Consider the following 18,402-nt stretch of genomic DNA (forward strand, 5'->3'; position numbering starts at 1 on the left):
TATTGACAAACTGACAGCCTGCTTTGCACATTATTCCACCAGCTGACCTTTCCCTATCAGTGTGTGACGATTCGATTAAACAAATTCCCCCTCACCCACCACCATCGTCTCCGCCAGCCCAGTCACAGTCTCCACTGGCTCATGTGTCAGAGAAAATGAGACGTGAGGTGAAGGTCCAAGGTAATAAAACTTTTAGCTACTACTTTAAGCTATGCCCTTTCCCTCTTGATTTTGGGAGCTGGCCCTCTTGCATAATGCAAAGTGCAGGCCTGTCTCCACCAATGGTATTCAATTCTGAATGTTTCTTCTACATTTCTGGATACAAGACTGAGCCAGAATGCTGGTGAATCTGATACTCCTTCACCCTTTTGTGGAAACTCAGGCTTACTTCTCTTCATTTTTGTCTTATTCACTGACAGGCCAGCATTTATTGCCCATTCCTAGTTGCCTGACGGCAGTTCAGGATCAACCACATTGCTGTGGCTCTGGAGCAACAAGTAGGCCAGACCACGTAAGGATGGCAGATTTCCTTCCCTAAAGTGATCCAGATGGGTTTTCCCGACAATCGACAATGATTTTATCATCACCAGTAGACTCTTAATTCCAGATATTTTTGTTGAATTCAAATACCATGGTGGGAATTGAACCCTGGTCCCCAGAATGTTAGCTGAGTTTCTGGATTAATAGTCTAGTGATAATATCATTAGGCCGTCGCCCCTCCCCTCCCTCTGTGGTACAAGAGCTGCAACTCACCTCTGGATGATTTCAGAGCTACAAATACAGCTCTGCCCCCTCTTCCTCATTGCTATATTTGCACCTCAAGTGCTAACCACAACCCATTTGAATAGCCACCTACAATATTCAGCATCACCTATAACTTTTGGCAAGGTTACATTGCAGTGAGTGAAATACACTCTTAAAGCTAGAATTTGGATCCTGCTGCACAAAAGGTTAAATTTCTTACCCCTCCCAATGGGACACTGAGCTGTTGCTGGGAGATTGCAGTTACCTAAGGGTTAATAGAGATAGTGTGAGAGATCCATAACTGGCCCACAGGGTCGGTGCAATGCGTTGCCATGTCTCTGTATAAATATTGCATAACCTCCCAGTGTCAGCGTTCATTAGTCCTTGTCAAACACAACAGCGTGATGTGAATGATAAAAAAAAATCCACAACGTGCCCCCACAGAGTGGCCCTGTGGGAATTTTCAGATGGCGTTTTGACAGTGCTCTGGGCTGCCCCTCTCTATCTGCCTCTTGCAGATTGTCTCTGTTCATATTAGTTCAGCTCCCCGGGGAGGAAACGTACTCTGCTTCTCGGAGCCATCAGAGGTTCCAACAGAGACGACTGTCTGCGTCTTCTCCATTACCAAACAAGGGGAAGAGGAAAATAAAGCATAAAGTGCCATTGCCAATTCAGATTCAAATTTGACTGAAATTGCCCTGATCGGCATAAAATAAAACCCGTACTTTTCGCAGCTCACCCATTATCTTCTGAGCTAAGGTTGCCGCAGCAGTCTGACTGATAGCCTCAAACAGTTTGAAACCCAGGCAGATTGTCTACTCACTGGTGAATGGTTAACCTGCAGTGAGATACCCATTAAAGAATGGCAAATTTCTAAAGCTTGCTGACACTTAGTAAACTCTACACATTATGGCTGTAAGTGTGTGCTATAATGTAGAGATGCTGGCGTTGCACTGGGGTAAACACAGTAAGAAGTCTCACAACGCCAGGTTTAAGTCCAACCAGTTTATTTGATAGTAATTCCACAAGCTTTCGGAAATGGTGTTCCTTCGTCACCTGACGAAGGAACCTGACTTAAACCTGGTGTTGTGAGACTTCTTATTGCGTGTGCTATAACCAGCCTTATCTCCCTCGATTTATCAGGATGTTGCCTGGTATCGAGGGTATTAGCTACGAGAAGAGATTGAATAAACTGGGATTGTTCTCTCTGGAAAGACAGAGGCCGAGAGGTGAACTGATTGAAGTTTATAAAATTATGACAGGTATGGATAGGGTGAACAGTTGGAAGATTTTTGCAAAAGCTGAAATGATAACTACAAGGCGGTGCAAGTTCATGATAAAGGGGGAAAGGTTGAGTGGAGATGTGTGTGGGGGAGGGGAGTTTTTTTTACACAGCAGGTGGCGGGGGGGGGGGGGGCTGGAATGCACTGCCAAGTGAGGTGGTTGAGGCAGTTATGTTAGTCACATTTAAGACTTATCTGAATAAACATATGAACAAACAGGGAATAGAGGAATATAAGTAGTTGGTCTAGAAAGGACAGTGTGATCAGTGCAGGCTTGGAGGGCCAAAGGACCAGTTCCTGTGCTATAATGTTCTTTGTTCTTAAGTTTTCTAACCCCTGGTTCTTCATGACTAGTTTATCCCTCAATTTTCACTATTCTCCAACTTACCTACCCCCACCCCATTCTTTTCCATTCACCTGGAGGCTGATGTATGCCTGGGTGCAGTGTAATGGGTGACTGTTGCCCTCCAGTAACTGATCCAAGTTGTCACTTCACTTGTGCCTGCTTCCATAATGAGTGTTAGAAGACTGTTCGGCCATATGATTTCTGCCTGATGTCTAACAGGATTGTAATCAGGCTGCTAGTTGATTTATAAAACTCTCAAATCCAGGTAAACTGAAGCCAAACTTGCAGACTCCTGTACCTTGTAAACCTCCATGTCTGCACACTACTCTGAGTAGTGTCTCAAGAACTTACCTTTATTTATACATATTACCCCTTGGCCACTGTCTCCATTACATGAGGTCGGCTTCCATCTCCACTTTGATCATTCCCAAACCATACCTCTTCATTTCCACCCTTGATTAGACAACCAGCATTGTGCTGTTTGCCCATCTAATGCCAAACACTGAAGAACCAAAACCTTCTTTAGCCCAATGTCAGTAAAATGTCCTGTTTCACTCCCATCGGAAAAATCTTGATTGATTTCCATCTCTTTCCCTGGCCTCTTTCTCAGACTGAACCTACTTCTATTTGACCCTGAGCTCAGTTCCAAATCTCATATCCAATTTGTTGCCAAAAGCTAACTTACCAGTAAAGATCACCACCTACGCCCTTGTTTCACTGCCCTTTTTTAATGTTTAAAGTTTATTTATTAGTGTCACAGGTAGGGGATAGGGCCTGGGTGGGATTGTGGTCAGTACAGACTTGATGGGCTGAATGACCTCCTTCTACAGTGCAGGATTCTATGATCCTATGAAGTAGATTCACACTAACACTGCAATGAATTTACTGTGAAAATCCCCTCATCACCGGCGCCTGTTTTGGTACACTGAGGGAGAATTTAGCATGGCCGATGCACCTAACCAGAACGTCTTTTGGACTGTGGGAGGAAACCGAAGCATCTGGAGGAAACCCACAAAGACGTGGGGAGAATGTGCACAGACAGTGACCCAAACCAGGAACCGAACCCAGGACCTGACACTGTAAGGCAATAGTTCAGACAACATGAATTAAAATAAAGTCTAATTATAATGATATATTTTGAAGTAAATTCTCTGGTTAAACGCAATGCACCTAATCAGCACATCTTTTGGACTGTGGGAGGAAACAGAACACCCAGAGGAAACCCACGCAAACATGGGGACAATGTGCAGATTCTGCACAGACAGTCACCCAAGAGGGAATTGAGCCTGGGTCCCTGGCTCAGTGAGGCAGTAGCGCTAACCACTGTGCTATCGTACCACCCATGGTTTGTAATGAAACCCTCATCCACATCTTCATCACTTTGAGGCTCAATTTCTCCAATCTTCTCCTTATCAGATCCCCAATTCTATCTAAAATGTTAACTCATTCAGAACTCTGCAGTCAGCATCCTATCTTAAACTATGAGGCTGTCATCTGTCATCCTTATCATTGTGAGCTTTATTTGTTTATACACCAGCATATCTACTTCAAAATCCTTTCCCTTCTCTTTAACTCTTCCTATAGCTCCATTATACCTTATAATCTTTCCCGCCCTGTGCTCCATACTCTCCACTTCACCATTGGGAACAGAGCTTCCATCCTTTCCTGTACTCAGGAAATCTCTTATAGAATCCCCGCTGTGCAAAAAGAGCCATTCAGCCCATCGAGTCTGTACCAACTACAATCCCACCCAGGCCCTACTCTTGAAACCTTGTATATTTACATACTAATCCCCCTGACACTAGGGTCAATTGAGCATGGCCAATCCACCATCCCACACATCTTTAGAATGTGGGAGGAAACCGGAGCACCTGGAGGAAACCCATGCAGACATGGGGAGAATGTGCCAACTCCACACAGACAGTGATCTGAGATTGGAGTTGAACCCAGGTCCCTGGCCCTGTGAGGCAGCAGTGCTAACCACTGTGCCACCACGCTGCCACCCTCCCCATATGCCTTTCATTTTCTCGACATTTTTCTCAACTTCCAGAACTTCATCAAAACTTTCCTTAACTCGTCCTCTTTAATCTTTTCTTCCTACTTTGGGAATTCCATTCTTTTATACACTTGTAATGTACGAATGGCAGAAGCCATTTTGTCTATTTTGAGCCTGCACAAACTGCAGTGAGATATTGAGCAAATAATCTTCATCAGTGATGTTGGTTGAGGGATGAATATTGGCCAGTACAATAGGAGCAGGAGGTCATGTGGTGCAGTGGGTAAAACTAGGAATTCCGAGTTGGAGTCCTACGTCAGAACTTAATGGCCACGAAAGGCGTGTTCATCACATGGCCTATCAGATGGACTATCCATCTGCAAATCCTTCCAACACAGGCCAATAGCAGGCAGTGAGAATGAGAGAGATTCCTGGTTAAACACATGATGGAGCTTCTACCATCGCTGTCCATTGCTCCAGACCATAACATGCCTATAAACCACAGCAACTCTGACCCCTAAGTGAACTGTAACACGCCACCACCATTGGGGGCGACACGGTGGAACAGTGGTTAGCATTGCTGCCTCACAGCACCAGGGACTTGGGTTTAAATCGCGGCTTGGGTCACTGTCTGTGTGGAGTTTGCACATTCTCCCTGTGCCTGCATGGGTTTCCTCCAGGTGCTCTGTTTTCCTCCCACAGTCCAAAGATGTGTGGGTTAGGTGGATTGGCCATGTTCAACTGTCCCTGAGTGTCAGGGGAACTAGTTAGGGTAAATGCATAGGGATAGGGCCTGGGTGGGATTGTGGTCGGTGCAGACTCGATGGGCCGAATAGCCTCATCCTGCACTGTAGGATTCTATGATTCCAAGATCACCACAAGAGGAGACCTCCCCTTTTTCCAAATACCGCATTTTTTTAAATGTCCTATGAGAGGGCAGGTGGGGCCTCTGATCCATGCCTCATCCAAAAGGCAGCACCTGCGGCAGTGCAGCACTCCCTCAATACCAGGCTGGAGTGTCAGCCTGGATTTTGTGGGGTTGGACTTCAATCACAATTCCCAGGTTCAAGGGTGAGAGCACTTCCACTAAGTCAAGGCTGGCAGTGATTGTTATGGAAGGATTTCCAAAATGTATGACAATCAATGAACAAACTGGTCTACTTGGGTACATTTCTGAAACAGCAAAAATCCTATTGTATACTTACGGCTGGGTATTTAATTAACATGGTAAAACCCATGTGATACCCACTGAAGGATATTTACTTAACAAGTGGACACTCAAAACTTGGGTTAACATGATTGTTATGGAAGGAGAATGGCTTTCATTTTTTTAAAAATCCATGCTGACCAGGCTTTAGATGGCTGCAGATTGAAAATAAAAGAACAGGAAGACATTCTTTCAGCCCACACAAAATATTGAACTCTGATTCCTTAATTAATGTAAATTTATTTATTAGTTACACGTAAGGTTTGCATTACTACTGCAAAGAAGTTACTGTGAAATTCTCCTAGTCGCCACACTATGGCGCCTGTTCAATGCACCTAATGAACATGTCTTTCAGATTGTGGGAGGAAATGGGAGCACTTGGAGGAAACCCATGCAGACACGGGGAGAACGTGCAAACTCCGCACAGATAAATATATACTCAAAATCTGCTGTCATTCTTAAGAATTTGTTAAACTAACATTTTTACACCACTTCAATCTATCAGAACTTCTGTCTGGCCATTTCAATAAAGGCTCAAATATTCAATTATCAAATTAATCACTTGACAACACCCCGGTGCCAAACTTCTGACGTGCTTCGCCCCTTCACAGCTTGCCAACAACAGCAGCAGCAGGGGATGTGTAGCTGAATGGAAAAGAATTGAGGGAAAACTCATTAATAAAGCTGATATCCAACACGTCACCTGCTTTTTCCATTTGGGGAGTGTACACGGGGCTCCTCACTTAACGACTCGAAATCTGCTAGGGTACTGTAAATTGCAAGCACCCCTCGATGCAAATACATCTCTGTTCCCGTGTGTACAGATCCTGATCCCTTAGGACAACAGGAATTCTAAGCAGCCCGGTGATGAATGGTGTGTAAATTCCTGCTGATGCTTTGCAAATCCTCAGCATGACCTTTGAACAGTTAGCGACGAAGGAAAAAAACCCCGCCAGGCTATTCAGAAAAAGATGGGAAATAAAGCTCAGGCTGGATTCCAATGAAAGATTAGCACCAGCTATAGTTTCAATCTGCTTCCACTCCGGGATTCCCTTGAGCAATCCAACAAGCACCTATTCCTTATTTAAGGCTAACTGAGGTGAATTCAGCAATGTAATATTGAGGAAATGCACCTTTCCTCCAAAGTCACCCAAAAATTTCTATGTTTATATTTAGCACTGAAGTATTAAAAAATAGGTGAATTCCAGTTTGCTTGTGCTCTGAAACCAAGGCTGGAATTCTCCGTCCGTGCTGGTCTAAAAGCTGGAAATTCCCGCCCGAGCGTCAATGTGGTTTTACATTCTCCACAGCCCGCTTGCTAAAATTCCAGTGGCGGGCGGGATGGGGGAACTCAGCCCAAATGTTTACTGGCAGCTTGCTAAATAAAGTTCAAGCCCTTTATCTTCAGAAATGCTGGATTTCATAAAGGTCAGAATGGCTTCTGGTCTGTGCTGTGTTAGTTGATCTTGGTCAGTGAGTCAATAGGAGAGCTACACTTAACCTCGGTGAGTTAGGGGGGAAGAATCACAAATGGCTCCTTTATCCAAATTGCTTTTTTTTTAATGTGAATGTGGAATGTTTTGGCAAAGGAAGGGCTGAGTTTAGTTCTGGCACCTGTAGATACCACCGAAGATCCGATCGGAATATGCAAAAACATACAAAATAGGAGCAGAAGTAGGCCATTCAGCCCTTGGAGCCTGCTCTGCTAGTCAATAAGGCCTTGGCTGATCTGCTTGTATTTCAAGTTCTACATTCCCATCTATCCCCTGATAACCCATGATTCCCTTGCCTGACAAGAACCCATCTCTCTCTGCTTTAAAAATATTCAATCACCCATACCCTCTTCTGAGGCAGAGAATTCCAAAGTCACGCAACCCTCTGAGGGAAAAAAATCTTCATCCCTGCCCGAGTAATACTGATCTGCGCTTAATTCCAAGTTTTATTTAATCAACTTAATTTAAATTCCCCCAAGTGCTATGATGGGCTTTGAATTTACATCACCAGATCAGTAGTCCAGCTTTTAGATTGATAGGCCAATAACTTAACCACTTGGCTACCACATGCTGTTACAGGGACACTTGATTGAGGTACCAGCATGTGTTAGCACCTGTGCGACAGAAAGGGAGAACATTGAGGAAGCTAAAAGAACTTTGAATCCCAAATATTCAAATTTGTTGATAGCGCATTTGGATATTTTGATATTGGTAATATTGTCAGCTCTGAAATTCCTTCCGTAAATCTTTGTACTGGTCTCTCAGCAGTAAGAATTGGCATTTGTAAAGCACCATTAACTTAGGAAAACAGCCCAAGATGCCGTGCAGAATTGTTACTGTGCGGAAGGTGGCCATTTGCCCTGTCGTGTCCTCACTGGCTCTCCAAATGAGCATCATGCCTTGGTGCCTTTTCCCCATACCCCTGCGCATTATTTCTACTCAAGTAATCATTTAATGCGCTCTTGAACACCTCAATTAAATCTTCTTTCCCCACACTTTCAGGCAGTGCATTCCAAACCTGAACCACTCATTTAAAAAAAATCTCACATCACATTTGCTTCTTTTTCAAATCATTTTAAATCTATACCCTCTCGTTCCCAATCCTTTTATGAAGGCGAACAGTTTCTCCCTATCTACTCTGTCCAGTCCTGCTCATGATTTTGAACATCTCTATCAAATCTCCTTTAACCCTTCATCTCACCAAGGAGAACAGTCTCAATCTCTTTAATCTATCCTCATAACTGAAGTTTCTCGTCCGTGGAAAAATTTTTGTAAACCTCTCTGCACTTTCTCCAATGTGTTCACATCCTTCCCATAGTGTGGCACCCAGAACTCTACACAATATTCCAACTGAGATTTAACAAGTGTCTTGCATAAGTTCAGCATAACCTCCTTGCTCCTGTACTCTAAGCCCCAGAAGTAAAGCCCATGACACTATATGCTTCATGACTGTTCTCACCACCTGTCCTGCCATCTTCAATGATCTATGCACAAATACACCCAGGCCCCTCTGGTCCTGCACTCCTTTTAGAATTTTACCCCTTATATTGCATTCTTGTTCCATGTTCTTCCTACTAAAATGTATCACTTTGCACTTCTCTGTATTGAACTTCATCTGCACTTACCTACCCACTCCACCAACTTATCTACATCCTTTTGCAGTTCTACGCTGTCCTCTTCATTGTTCATAATATGTCCAAGTTTCGTATCTATTGTTTGACACTGTAACAAATACCTTCTTAAAGTCCGAGTATGCCACATTAACAGCATTACCCTCACTGACTCTTTCTGTTACGGCCTCAAAAAAACTCCAGCAAGTTAGTTAAACTCTCCCTTTAGAAATCCATACTGGCTCTTCCTAATGAACCTGCATTTTTCCATGTGACTACTAATTCTATGCCGAATAATTGTTATTTGAATATTGCCTGCTACTGGTGTTAAACTGATTGACCTGTAATTGCTGGGGCTAGCTTTGTAACCATTTTCGAACAAGGGCTTAGCATTTGCATTTCTCCATCCTCAGGCACCTCCCCTGAGTCTAGAGAAGGCTAGAAGATTATGGCCAGCATCTCTGCAATTTCCATTCGCACTTCCTTCAATATCCATGGATGCATCTCATCTGGCCCTGGTGCCTTGTCAGATTTAAATACCAACTGTCAATTCAACATTTTTTCCTTATCAATTTTGAACCCTTTGAAGGACAGAATTTCCTCAACTGTCACCATATCCTGGGTTGCATCTACCTCACAGAGCAAATATCAAATAAAATCTGAATTCAGAGCACATCAGGAGGTATTAGGGCAAGTGACCAAAAGCTTGATTTAAGGATCATCTTAAGGAACATCAGACAGCATCAAAGATGGCTGTCAGTGCAAATAAACCAATGTTTTCACGGCAGAGTGATGTTTAGAGATTCCCAGGATTGTCCGTAATTTAGAAATTGCATTTGTAAAAGTGATGATATCTGCTCTGTTAACAACAGCAAACTAACATTTGCCATCTTGATCCTTGGCAGTCGTAAGGGCTGAAGTTCAGCTTTGCAGATGTGTCAAGGTGACATTGAGCAAACAGGATGCCTTCAGAAAAAAAGTGGATAAAAACAATTTACTGCGGATGCTGGAATCTGGAACCAAAAGAGGAAATGCTGGAAAATCTCAGCATGTCTGGCTGAGGAGAGAACAGAGCTGATTTCAAATCCAGGTGACCCTTTGACTTTAGAAATTCTCCACCTTTGGCCATGGATTTGAGCCCACATGCTGCCCAGTGGATACTCTGCCAGCCACACCGGTGGCGAATTTTGCCAGTTTGTGGATAGGTGGCTAACTGGGCACTCGAGTGAAGCAAGGCTTGGTGCTTTAGCCATTAGAAAGCCTGGATGAAAGGGACCATGGGTCTGATACGTCAAGCTTGCTACAGGACATAATTTTAATATCTATGGAGTTTCATTATCGTGAAGCTAAAGGACATGTAAAGAAGCGTGTCAAATGCTGAGGATAAAATATTTGCTGAAATAATAATAAAATCCATCATATTTTAAATATGGATCAGTGAATCAAGCATCTCTCTCTATGAATGTTAGGGTGTCTGCCTTTTTATTAACCCAATGATTTGGACTAGATTGAGGGCAGTGGGGTAATTTTGGCTTTGCACAGTAGTGTAAAATGGGCAATATTGGAGCATGTGTGCTTTTTACATCCCTCTCAATTTTAAATTGAATGGAAAGGAGATTGGGTTGAGATGTACAATGGCCATTTGATCTAACATTGAGCATTTCGCACTGTTGCACAAGTCAAAGTATGTGCAAGGTTCAAGCTTCACCACAGCACTTTACTCCCAATCATTCATCTTTTACGCTTCAAGTAAATTCAGTCATCCTTGCTTTGCGGAAGTTTGCTCTACTCTGCTATTGATGGAAATGTGCTGGATACAGTTCATGGCAAGGTGATCGCGAAGAGCACTGGCTGATTTTTCCCCATCCTAGTTCAGAGGCTAATCATAGATTCCCCATAACCAAGTGAGGGCACCTAATAGCACACAACATTGAATGAAACTGGAGTCTTGCACAGCACCATATAATGGAAGCATAGCAAATAGGAGCAGGAGGAGGCCATTTGGCCCTTCGAGCCTGCTCCTCCATTCATTATGATCAGGACTGATCATCCAACTCGATAGCCTGACCCTGCCTTCATAGAAACATAGAAAATAGGAGCAGGAGGACATCATTCAGCCCTTCGAATATACCCACTGAATGATCAAGGGAAGCTTGGACCCCTCCAACCCCGCAACCAGGCAGCTCTGATATAAAAATACAACTTCATCATTTTTTTATAATCCAAGCAAAATTACAGATAAAATAAAGGTGCCAGTTTTCTGCTACCTCAGAACATTTGAAGAGGAATCTGCGCTCCCGATATTTATCACGATTTTACCGTGATTTTTATGCATTCTTTCCTGTGATAGATCGCCAAACTTCAGGCTTTTATATTTTGAACCCTTTGCATTTAGTGTTAACATGAAGTACTTCCTGGCCTGGACTAATGTGGGTCAGATGCCAAGCATCTCTCTTCAGGCATTCTCCAAACTCAGAAACGTGGCTTATGCCTTCTCAACAATATGGTGTTTTTGTTTTTTTCCAATCTACTTATCAGTGAAGCATTTGAATTAGCCCTAATTATAAAGCATTTATCTCACTGAGAATTAATTTGTGATAGGATCAACCCCATTTTGTTTTAGATCCTTAAAAAGCATTGGATGGAGTGGCTGTGCATCCTTTTTAGATCCAGAGCTCAGATTCAAACAAAGGGGCCAAAGCATTCAAAGAGGTGGCAGTGCACAGCCCTGCCAATGAAGAGGAGACCCGTGATCACTGTCTTGTGAATCATAGAATCCCTACAGTGCAGAAGGAGGCCATTTGGCCCATCGTGTCTGCACTGACCACAATTCCACCAGGCCCTATCCCTGTAACCCTGCTAATTCCCCTGACACTAAGGGGCAATTTGGACTGTGGGACGAAACCAGAGGAGACCCACGCAGGCACGGGGAGAATGTGCAAACTCCACACAGACAATCATCCAGGGCTGGAATCGAACCCGGATTCCTGGCACTGTGAGCTAGCTCTGTGCTGCTATGCACCAGGCGACTTGCCTAAAGGTGAAAGGTGACTGATCTAAGGGCAGCAGGCTCTCTCGTGCTGTGTTAGTGCTGCTTCCAAACTGAGGTGACTTGCTGTGCTTTGCCTCTCTAATGGTCCTGCTACGAATTAACAAAACCCAACAACATCTGCTCCAGATTTCTGGGTGCAATTGGGCAGCCCTGGGTCTTGAACTCAGAACTGTATCGGATGAGACAAATGTCCACATGTTAGGCCTGGGGCAGTAACAAGACTCAGAAACTCACTGCTGTGCCAAGACTAAAATCATTAGCTGCGAACTTCGAATGTTTGCCAGGCATAAAATCCACTGGCCACCAACCAGGGCCCTGAAGCCACCAGCCACAAACTCAGTGCCCCACTGGCTGACGGCGTTATCCCTTGGCGACCAAAATGAACTTGTGAAGCTGCAAATATTTGGCATTAGCAACATGTAAACTTCACAAGCCAGAAAGATTCATGACAATGCCATTTGACTAGAGGAGAAGTTTGTGAGCAGCATGTATTCTTCATACTGAGTAAATATTGATGCAGGGGGATGCCAGCATCATTGAAGTCACATTAGTAAATCAGTGGATTCTTTATTAAAATGATGTTTGCACAGGACAGCTTTGTAAGCTATGAGGTTTGCAGTGGGTTCCAGGATAAACAAGGAGTAGAACAGTAAAGGAGATCCCAGCATAGTAGAAATTATTAACTCTGGAAATACTGGATTTTCTTCAGCACCCTCCATGACTCAAGCTGACCTACGGATTGCATTGTTTTCTAATACTTCTGAATCAATTCCTTGCTCCAGCACTCTCCCCTCCTTCTCCCCTGTAAGTGCCAACTTACACTGCTGTACCATTCTACAGTGCCTTATTTATTTATAAGCTCACACGGGTCAATAATGGACTATCTAACCACATAAGGCATTGCGGTGAGGTCCATCGACACTCAACTATACACAGCATCAAAAATAAGCTTGCTTCTATCCTTAACCAACATCTGTACACACAGCAGTCCTCAAAACCACCTACAAGGCACAACTCAGGAGAGTGATGGAATATGCTACACTTGCCTGGATGGGTGCAACAGCACTTGAAACTCAACACCATCCAGGACACAGCAACCCGCTTGATTGCTATCCCTTCCACAAACATTCACTCCCTCCAACACCGACGCAGAGTGGCAGCCATGTGTACCATCATCAAGGTTCTGCCGGTAGCTCCTTCCACAGCCGTTACCATCCAGAAGGACAAGGTCATGGAAACACCACCAACTGATGGTTCCTCTTTAAGCCACTCACTATCTTACTTTGAAATATATCGCTGTTCTTTCACTGTCACTGGTCAAAATCCTGGAACACCCTCTATAAAGTTCCCACTGGAGTGAAGAAGGCAGCTCACCACTACCTTATCAAGGGCAATTAGGGTTGGGAACTCAGTGTTGGCCTAGCCAGAGGTGCCTGTAAATGAAAAAAACAAGAGTGGGATCCTTGTTCACCTTAAGATTGAGCAAGTGTAATCTGTTCAAAATAAATTGGTTAAGGCTTCCACTTTGATAAAGGGAGAGAAGAATTTCAGGGGAATACCAGCGTAATTTCGAAGACCTGACTGCCTAAATTATAAGGTTGCCAAGGGATATGGAGCAAAGACAGGCAAATGAAGTTGGGATACAGATCAGCCAAGATGTAACTTAATATCAGAATAAACTGAAGGGGGCTGAATGAACTATTACTGTTCTAATCTAAATGGCAGGATTGATTTCAGCCTACATCTTATGCAATTGATTCAAATAAGGGCTTGAACCCATACATTGTGAGATCTTACCTTGGAAGGTGGGTCAGTCTGGTCACTTTGTGGTTTAAATTTTATATTAATAATACAGTGTTATTCACACAGGGCAGGATTTTCCGTTCGCACTCGTCCCAAGGGCAGAAAATTCCATCCAAAGTCAATGGATGATTGCACGGTCTACCCTCCTCCCTCACCCTCTGCCTCACCCCTCCCCGCCTGCTTTGATTCCTGTGGCAGGCTGGACAGGGAAATTCTGGCCACAGTGTTCCTCTCATTGTGCACATACAAAACTTCGGGGCCAAATTTGCTGGAGCTCTGCTCCACTGCCACATCTGGAGTGGGGCTTCCAATAACTGCTCTGTTTGAATCTTAACTATGTCCCAAACTGTGTGCAATTTATGTCACAGCTGCGATGTCTGTCTGACTGGAGACCGGGTATATCGGAATAGCTGTCTCATCACAAGAACATAAGAAATAGGAGCAGGAGTAGGCCATCTAGCCCCTCGAGCCTGCCCCGCCATTCAATAAGATCATGGCTGATCTGTCGTGTCTCAGTTCCACATTCCCGCCCTCTCCCCATAACCCTTAATCCCCTCTCTTATCATCAAGCCTTTTTACACCGAGGGTGGTGGGTGCCTGGAACTCGTTGCCAGGGGAGGTAGTGGAAGTGGATACGATAGTGAGTTTTAAGGAGCGTCTGGACAAATACATGAATAGGATGAGAACAGAGGTATATGGTCCCTGGAAGGGTAAGGGATTTTAGTTCAGTCAGGCAGCATGGTCAGTGCAGGCTTGGAGGGCTGAAGGGCCTGTTACTGTGGTGTAATTTTCTTTGTTCTTTATCTGAGAGCCAGTGCCATTCCATCCAGCCAAAGACCCACCGAATTGCAGTGTTTTCTTGGTCTTTCTGCCATTGATTGCCACCGTGAAACAGACCATGATCACCTTGATGGAGTAAATGTGATTGTATTGTGGCTGAGTGAAGGTGGAACTGATTGGAGAGCTGGTGAGGATATAACAACATAAGAACTAGGAGCAGGAGTAGGCCAGCTGGCCCCTCGAGCCTGCTCCACCATTCAATAACATCACGGTTGATCTTTTCATAGACTCAGCTCCACTAACCCGCCTGCTCACCATAACCCTTAATTCCTTCCTTTGCCACCCCACCAGCTCCAGCTCTGAGTGAAGCCACACAGGAAGAGTTTCACATTGTTTCCCACTTTGAAAAAAGAGGGTCTGGTTTAATCGGGTTCCCTCAAATCCCATCTCCCTTCTTCTCCAAACACAATTATCTTCCCCCTGCCCCAGCTCTGGGAATTTAGGGGCCTTTCAGGTTTGTCACAATCCATGCGTCCAACTGAGAAAGTGCACTCTCTCAGTACAAGACATTGTAAAATGTATTGGTTTGAAATTGCAGATTGCATCAGTTAATTTTACACAGTGCCAAATACAGATGATTAAACTCCTAACTGATTCATTTTTTGTTTATTCATTTGTGAGGCATGGGCGTCTCTGACTGGCCAGCATTTATTGATGTGAAGATGCCGGCGTTGGATTGGGGTAAACACAGTAAGAAGTCTCACAACACAGGATGATTACCTGTAAAAACTCACATTCCAACCATTATTTTGTAAATTGAGTTTGTGTCTTTATGTGCCCTGCTTGTGAACAGAACTCCCACTTACCTGACGAAGGAGCAGTGTTACAAAAGCTAGTGGCTTTTGCTACAAAATAAACCTGTTGGATTTTAACCTGGTGTTGTGAGACATCCTACAGCATTTATTGCCCATCCCTAGTTGCCTTTGAGAAGGTGGTGATGAGCTGCATTTGTGAATCACTACAGTCCATGTTCTGTGGGTTGACCCACAATGCCGTAAGGGAGGAAATTTTGGGATTTTAACCCAGTAACTGCGAAGGAAAGGCGATATATTTCCAAGTCAGGATATGAATGGCTTGAAGGGGAACTTCCTAGTGCTAGTGTTTCCATGTATCTGGTTTAGTGGAGCAAAACATTAATAATTTTGCAGTCTTCCTGTAGGAATCACCTCTATCTTTTTAATCTTTCAGTTGCTTTTGATCATGAATAATTAACATTCTGGCTCTCTCAGCCAGAATCCTGCTATCAATGCTGGCTTACATTTATATTTCATCTGTATTTTTTTAATGCGACATCACAATGGTGTAACAGAAGTTCAGGACACCACAGAGGTTGCAAGAATAAGAGAGCAGAAGTGGTAAATCAGCAAACGGTGATTGTTGAAGATAGAATGAATCGATGGGGGCAAGGGATAGGCAGTCAAATAAAAATAGTCTAACACCTGAGGACACTGGAACATCCTTTGGGACTTAGTGCTATCGGTGAGAGGTTCCTCCGGAAGGGTTAACTTTACAGAGTAATGTGATGCCTTGGGCCACTGTCGCACCATCTCCAAGCTCCCCTCTTCGATTTTTCTTTGGTTTGTTAGCTTTCCTTTGTTCATCTGTCTCGCACTGTTGATCAGTAATCAGGGGTGATGGATGGCGCTGTCAGCACAGTCTTAATGTGTGACAGGGAGACATGTGATATGGAGTGACCTAAACCTCCTCTTCTTGAACCAAAATATTTCACAGGATGCAGAGGACATTCCATGAAATCCGACCTTATGTGTCTTCAGGGCAGCAGAACGTTACAAACTGGACTCTCCTTAAGATGCACTCTTTGGAGTCTCTGATTCGATTGTTATTAGGTTATTATGTTGTTAGGATTTCTTCCCGTTTATCCACCTGATAAAGTTACTGCGTCCGACTCTTTATACATATGAATTTCTGCATTAACATTGAGACTATTTAGAGTGTTATCTGAAAAGGGAGAATGTGTAGGGTTATGGGGAGAAGATGGTGGATGGCACTAGGTGAGTTGCTCACTTGGAGAGCTGCTACCGCCAAGATGGGCTGAATGGCCTTCTTCTGTACCCTAACAATTGAGTGAATGAGCTCACATAGAAAGACTTATTAGTGATTTTATTTTCAAACACAGCTCCTATTGGTTACAATCGGTGTTGATGCTAACGGGGTTTGCCCACAATATGCAGTGGATGGTAAAACTGTGTTGAACATGATCTGTGTTAGTCGCCACTTTGGCATCTAACCCTGTTCATACAGGAGCCATCGCCATCTGAAAGAGAAAAGGAAGTGCTTCACAATGCAATAAAATCCTGCAACCTGAACATGGCTTGTGAATACAACTTGCCCCATCACTCAGCTACCATTTCACCAGGCTCCCCATACTCATAGTGACACTCAGGGCTGTAGGTAACAGTTCCATCTGGAAGATAGTTAAATAATAGATCAATTTGCCTGAAATCAGCAGAGTTTTTAAAATGTTACCTTGCAAGAATTACAGCTTAAGGGCTTTAACTGAAATATTCATGAATTAGCCAGTCTGCTGCGAATAGTAGCTTTATAACTGGGCGGCACGGTGGCACAATGGCACAGCTGCCTCATAACACCAGAGATCCGGGTTCAGTTCCATTCTGGGCGCTGTCTGTGTGGAGTTTGCACATTCTTTCCGTGTCTCTGTGGGCTTCCTCCCGCAGTCCAAAGGTGTGCAGTTTAGGATGATTGGTCATGATAAATTGTCGCTTATTGTCAGGAGGACTAGCAGGATACATGTGTGAATTATAGGGATAGGGCTTGGGTGGGATTGTTGTCAGTGCAGGCTCAGTGGGCTGAATGGCCTCTTTCTGCTATTCTAGGGATTTTATGATTCTATGTACTGACTAATGTATTTGCCTGATATAACTGGCTGTTCATGATAAGTATAAGCAATAAGGACTGTGTCACCAATTTTATAGCCTCCCTCACTGAGCTCAGTGGTTAAGGACACTAAAGCCATGTTGGCTTGATATCCAAACTGTCTGAGCTGGTCCCAGTAGCAGGAGCTGTACCTGGAATCGGCAGGGGCTTTGCTTCTCAATTGCTGTTCAATCATCCCTGGTGCAAAGTGTCCATGTGTGAACGTTGAATGAGAAAAAGGATCCAGCTCCACTGTGATTCTGTCACAGTCAAACAGCCTGTCAACAATCTGGAATTCCCTGAAATGTATGTTTTGCCAGAAATCAGACAGGAAGTTTCTGAGAATCTCATTAGCATGGGGTGGAACAAAAACCCATCATTTATGCCCATTCCGCACACACATATCAAAGATGCAATTGTGGAAGCTTTTGGATTTTTAGTGCAAATCATTCTGATGTCATGAAAAGTTATTCAAAAATATAGCAAACTCATGTGCGCAGATGTTGTGGTCAGCAGTGAATAAGTGGCACTCGTTATTTAGAGTCATGGAGTCATAGAATCCTACAGTCCAGAAGGAGGCCATTTGGCCCATTGAGTCCGCACCAACCACAATCCACCTGGCCCTATCCACATCCATGCATTTTCCTAGCTGGTCCCCATGACAATAAGGGGCAATTTAGCATGGCCAATCCGCCTAACCCACACATCTTTGGACTGCGAGAAGAAACCGGAGCACTCGGAGGAAACCCATACAGATACAGGGAGAAAGTGCAAACTCCACACAGACAGTGACCCAAGCCAGGAATCGAACCCAGGTCCCTGGCGTGTGAGGCAACAGTGCTAACTACTGTGCCACCGTGCCGCCCATTTATTAGACTCCCACAGATGTTTTGGGGATTTTTGAATGGTAATTTATGGTTATTGATTCCCGCTCAAAAAAGACAGTAGGACTAGGGGGCACAGCCTCAAGATAAAAGGGGGGCGGTTTAGAACGGAGTTGAGGAGGAACTTCTTCACTCAAAGGGTGGTGAATCTCTGGAATTCTCTGCCCGTTGAAGTGGTGGAGGCTGCCTCGCTAAATATTTTTAAGACGCGGGTTGATGGGTTTTTGATAGGAGAGGGGATTAAGGGTT

This window comes from Carcharhinus amblyrhynchos, chromosome 21, assembly GCF_965287045.1.
Source record: "Carcharhinus amblyrhynchos chromosome 21, sCarAmb.v2.hapA, whole genome shotgun sequence".
NCBI lineage: Eukaryota > Metazoa > Chordata > Chondrichthyes > Carcharhiniformes > Carcharhinidae > Carcharhinus > Carcharhinus amblyrhynchos.